Genomic DNA, 6000 nt, shown 5'->3' with positions numbered 1-6000 from the left:
TCTTTCTTTTACCACCCAGGCCCACCTGCCCGGGGATGGCAACACCCACAGTGAGCTGCGCCCTCCCCCATGGATCACTAATTGAGAAAGTGCCTCACAGCTGGATCTCCTGGAGGCATGTCCTCAACTGAGGCTCCTTCCTCTCTGATGACTCTGGCTTGTGTCAAGTTGACACACAGAACCAGCCTGTGTTTTAACTGATCCTTCGTTAACTTGACACACAATTGCATTGTTATTGAACCACAGCCTCTCCTTTCTTACTCATTCCCAAGATCTCACAATAAAAACATAAGTAACTTTAGAAAGTAACATCACAAATTCAAATTGAGATTAAAACCTCAGTCCCTTTAAAATAGCCAATCTGTTGTTTGTTTGTTTGTTTTTTAAAGATTTATTTATTTATTGTATATACAGCATTCTGTCTGCATGTGTCCCTGCAGACCAGAAGAGGGCGCCAGATCTCATTACAGATGGTTGTGAGCCACCATGTGGTTGCTGGGAATTGAACTCAGGACCTCTGGAAGAGCAGTCAGTGCTCTTAACCTCTGAGCCATCTCTCCAGCCCTGCCAATTTCTTTCAAAATCCATGATCTTTTAAAATTCAAAGTCTCTCAACTGTAGGCTCCAGTAAAATACTTTCTTACTTCAAGATGGAAAAATCAGGACAGTCACAAATGAATCAAAGCAAAACCAGATTCTAACCATCCAACGTCTGGGATCTACTCATGATTCTTCTGGGCTCCTCCAAAGGACTTGGGTCAGTTCTCTGGCTCCGCCCACTGCAGCACACAGCTTGTCTTCTAGGCTCTGGCTGGCTCCACTCCACTGCGGCTACTATTCTTGGTGGTCCTCCATGGTGCTGGCATCTCCAAAATGCTATGGTCCCTTGCTGCAACTGAGCTGCACTTTCACCAATAACCTCTTATAGGTTCTTTTCGTGGTACCAAGCCTCAACTTCTTCCTTCAGTCCTGGGCCTTCAACTGCCACGGAGGCTCCACCTTCACCAATGGCCTCTCCTGGTCTCTCAGGACCACCAGTCCAGGGTTGGCACCACCCATCATGGGCTGGGCCCTCCCCCATTGATCACTGAGAAAATGCCTCACAGCTGGATCTCCTGGAGGCATTTTCCTCAACTGAGGCTTGTAGCATGAATCCTAATTTGTCTTAACAATAAAAACCCAGAGTCAGATATCAGAATGAAAGCTGAAAGATCAGAGAAGCAGAACAGCCAGCCACTAGAAAGACTTCTTACCTCTAGGAATCCTCAGACTGAAAGGGCCTACCTAGCTCCTGTCTCCTCCCGCCTTATATTCCTTTCTCCGCCCAGTCATATCACTTCCTATCTCCACCTCCCTAATGCTGGGATTAAAGGTGTGTGCCACCACTGCCTGGCCTTTATGGCTAACTAGTGGGTGGCTTTGCCCTCCGATCTTCAGGCAAGCTTTATTTGTTAGAGCACACACAAAATATCACAGCAGCAGCGTCTTCCTCTCTGATGACTCTAGCTTGTGTCAAGTTGGCATAAAACCAGCCGGTACAGCAGTTATTAGAAAAACCCGGGTCTTCTGGAAAGATCTTAAAGCAATTGTGTTCCTAGTATCAATGATGCGTCCAGAGCAAATGGTCGCTCTGTCTTCCTTCATTCCAGAATCTGCTCAAAGTGTAGGCAAGGTGCTTATCTGCCTCCGCTGGAGCCTGGAGTCACCATCCTTCAGATGTCAGAAGCGTCTCTGCCCGGAGACTGTCAACCTAAGCAGGGCACTGCCCAATGGAACTGAGGCTTACAGCAGGGAGTCAGGACTGGTGTGTCCTTCCATTCTCCCACGACAGTGTCTCCACAGGAGGACAAGGCAAGAGAAAGCTCACGTATCAGAGAGCATCCAAACGCAGGATGTCCAGCTCTCCGTGCGGCTGGCTGAGCTCTGGGTTTCATGGAAACTCAGTTAACTCACCAGCCTTGAATCTGGAAGCACAAGGTCCTTTGCCAACTACCTCATTAAATGAGAAAGTCCCCAGAAAAAGAAAAAAAAAAGTTATTTAAAGAGAGAGAGAGAGGGAGAGACCCTTCCATAAGGTTTCAGTACTGTCTGGTTGGTATACACAAAGGTACTCAGGCTTTATCCACCCAGGTAACATGCAGGAGGGTAAGTGGTGGTAGACTGGGTTATGCCTTTCCTGCCGGCTCTGGCACTTCTGGTATATCTTTGCCCCATACTGGGTGTCTGGCTAGAGCTATGGGAGGACACCTATTAGCCAGCTCATCACTATGGTAACATGACATCTAAGCTAAGCAACTTAACAAGAAGAAACATTTGTTCAGGCTCAGTTGCCAGGGGGGGGGGGGGGTGGGGTGGGTGGGGTTGGGAGTGGGGTGTCAGTCCATGGCCAATCGCCTGTAGTGCCATAGTGGGAAGGGCACTAGCCTAGCATCCCTCAATCCCTCTCTTGGACTCACCCACAATGACCCAAGACCTCTCCCTGGGAACCACCCCTTAAAAAAAAACCCACTACCCCTCGATTGCACACAGTAGGGGCCGAAGCCTTTATCATTTCAGACCCAAAGTACAGGAACAAAGGAGCCTGAAGGGAACAGTAATTAAGACAGAAAACTGGATTGTGAAGAGGAACTGAAAGTTGACAATGTCACTGAGTGAAGATCCTCAGTCCTGAGTCGACTCCCACGGTTTTCCACCAGAGGAACTGGGTTTTCCACCGTGGGTTCCTGCCCCAACCACGGAATTTGAGGGGCAGCACCCCCCCCTGTGTTCCACAAATGAGGAATGAAGAGGGCTTGGAGAGCTTTTCAGCAACATGCTAGAACATCCACACTCTCCCCCGAACTCCCGTCCCCGTGATCAATAGAAGGAAAACCTGAAATAAAACTTGGTCACTCGGCAAGTCAACCGATCCAACAGTCTTCACAGAGGCTTTCTCTTGGAAAGTTTATTATTCAAAAGTGCGTTCGAGGCCAGCCTGGTCTACAGAGTGAGTTCCAGGACAGCCAGACACAGAGAAACCCTGTCTCAAAAAACCAAAAAATAAAATAAAATAAAATAAAAACCTATACTTTTAACATTATTTTCACAATTGACATTCACCTCTCAGAACGCTGTCGTGGCAGCCACTAATGGCGCTAAATGAGGCCCACCAGCTGCTTGCAACAGCTGCCCATTTCCCTTGAATTTAAAATGGTGTGGGCTCTTTGGAAACAATGTTGAGATACCAAGGTTAGAGATTCCAAATTACCAGATGAGAAGCAAAATTCTTTTTTTTTTTGTTTTGTTTTGTTTTTGGAGACAAGATTTCTCTGTAGCTTTTGGAGCCTGTCCTGGACTAGCTCTGTAGACCAGGCTGGCCTCGAACTCACTGAGATCCACCTGCCTCTACTTCCCGAGTGCTGGGATTACAGGTGTGTGCCACCACCGCCCAGCGAGAAGCAAAATTCTTAAATAAGGAGATTACTAAAAATTCAAGAAAAACATAAAAATTAAAGAAAAAAAAATAAGAAACAGAAAACACTATAAAAAGGATCCACTCCTCTCCAATGCACTTAAGAAATAGAATCAGGCCGGGCGGTGGTGGCACACGCCTTTGATCCCAGCACTCAGGAGGCAGAGCCAGGCGGATCTCTGAGTTTGAGGCCAGCCTGGTCTACAGAGCGAGATCCAGGATAGGCACCAAAACTACACAGAGAAAAACCAAAATGGAGGAGGAGGAGGAGGAGGAGGAGGAGGAGGAGGAGGAGGAGGAAGGAAGAAGAAGAAGAAGAAGAAGAAGAAGAAGAAGAAGAAGAAGAAGAAGAAGAAGAAGAAATAGAATCAACCTTATGTACGATCACCACCCCCACCCCCATTTCACTTAAAAAGCCACCAGTCCTGCACAGGGGCTTCACACAATCAGTAGTTTAACCTGGAGATAAGGGTCTGGGGTCTTTCATGACCCCAGTTACCAGCGCAGAGAAAGCAATCACATTGGCAGTTAGACAAACTTTGAATACTAGTATTCGACAGGAAACACACAGCCTGGCTTTGCTTATGGCGACGGAAATCTACCTGGAAGTTGTCAGGACACTGGCTTGATAAGAGAGGTACAGGGGAGACAACACACAGACATCCCACTGCAGAGGCTGATGTTATGGACTCGTGGCCAGCTAACACTGGAAGAAAACACCCTGATGCAAACAGCATCAGAATTGCCTGGGGATGGTTGGATTCAAGGTCATCTGCTCTGTGGGGGTCTATGGGGAGACAAGAACCTTGTGGAGTTCTAAGGGTCCCCAGGCTGAAGGCCAGCCTCCTGCTCCTCCAGCATCTATCTGCTTCCCCTTTAAGCCTCTGTTCCTCACTGAAGGATCTTTGTCCACAAATAGAGCCCACGAGGAACAACAGACTGCAGATTTTTCATGTCAAGCGTGACTGAAAAATTCAGTGTTCTGGGATCTGGAATATTAATTTTCCAAGGCTGTATCTCAAGTCCCCTTCACAGCTTCTAAGGACACTGGGCAGGCAGTGAAGGTCAAGGTTGTGTCCAAGTATGGCCCCAGATGACCTCTGAAGTTACAGAAGGCAAAGGGGTCCACATCCTGGTCTTAAAGTTACTTCACAAAAGTAGTGTGGCCACCAGGCAAGGTGGAGGAGACACAGCTTGCTACTGCTCCCCGGGGGAGCCCCCCCCCCAGCCTCTCCTGATGAAAACACACTTCCAAACGCTGTATAGGAAGGCAATGAAGGTCACAGCTAAGGAAGTGTCCTGACTTACCCCCTTGGTGACAAATACCAAATACATCTAAATGATTTCTGTCATGGGCACCTGAGCTTTTCAGCAGGGTACTTCCCCAAACCCAAGGGTACTCGGGCGACTGAGTCCACCTATGGAAGCCCCTGCTTATCCTAGGCTTGGCTCACTGTATCCTGGGCTTGGTTCACTGCAGTGAGCATGTAACAATGGGGTTCACTGTAGTGAACATGTAACAATGAACATGTAACAAAGTGGGGCTCACTGTGGTGAGCACGGTAGCCAAGTTGGGTTCACTGTGGGTATCACTGCAGTACCTACCATGGTGACAGTGGGTAGAATGTAGAGAGCAGAGAAGACACAGACCACTTGGCAACTTTTAATTAATAAACATCATCATTTATCATGGTTTCTTAAAAACTCCAATGAGAGTGGATATAAATTAAAACAATAGGTCTGTACAAGTCTTTCCTCGGAGTCACAGTCACTACTGTGGCTAAAAACACCAAGAGGCAACATGAATGGAGTCCAAGGGGCTAAGAGCAAAACAGATCACTTGTCAAGATTTCTAAAAGCCGGGTGGTAGTGGAGCACACCTTTAATCCCAGAATTCAGGAGGCAGAGGCAGGTGGACCTCTGTGAGTTCAAGATCAGCCCGGTCTACAGAGTGAATTCCAGGACAGCCAGGGCTACACAGAGAAAGCCTGTCTCGGGGGGTGGGGTGGGGGGATTCTAAACCGTGGACAGCCCACTGGTAGTGCAGAGAGACAGTAGCAGTCACTCTAGCCTCTTCTTTACACACGGCATGGAGGCAGCTGGAACACAGAGAATCCTCTGCCCTGCCCCATGGGTCATGACTCAATAGAAGGCCAGGTAGGGGCAGAGCACCATGGCAGGTGGCTTCACTGGGGGTGCTCAAGAAAAAGCAGAGTTGGTGGGCGCAGCATGACAGAGCTCTCCCTGTCACCAACAAAGGCAAACTCGGGGGAGGTTGGGGGTCTGTGGTGGGTCCAGTCACATCAGACCGGTTACTGTGCCACCCACCTTGCCACCCCGACTAGCAGAGAAAACCCAGACCACAGTGGGGCACGTGATCTTCCAGCCACTGGGAGCCAGAGAGAGGAATTACAAACGGAAACTTCGGAAATTACCACTTCTTCACCCTGAACAGGGACAGGCAGGTCTAAATAAATCATATGCATTCAAGACCACTCAGAGTAGGAACTCCAGCGTGTTGGGAATGCGCCATGTCCCCTCTCCCAGCC

The sequence above is a fragment of the Onychomys torridus genome, chromosome 22, assembly GCF_903995425.1.
Source record: "Onychomys torridus chromosome 22, mOncTor1.1, whole genome shotgun sequence".
Taxonomy (NCBI): Eukaryota; Metazoa; Chordata; class Mammalia; order Rodentia; family Cricetidae; genus Onychomys; species Onychomys torridus.
Note: the sequence above shows the minus strand (reverse complement) of the source record.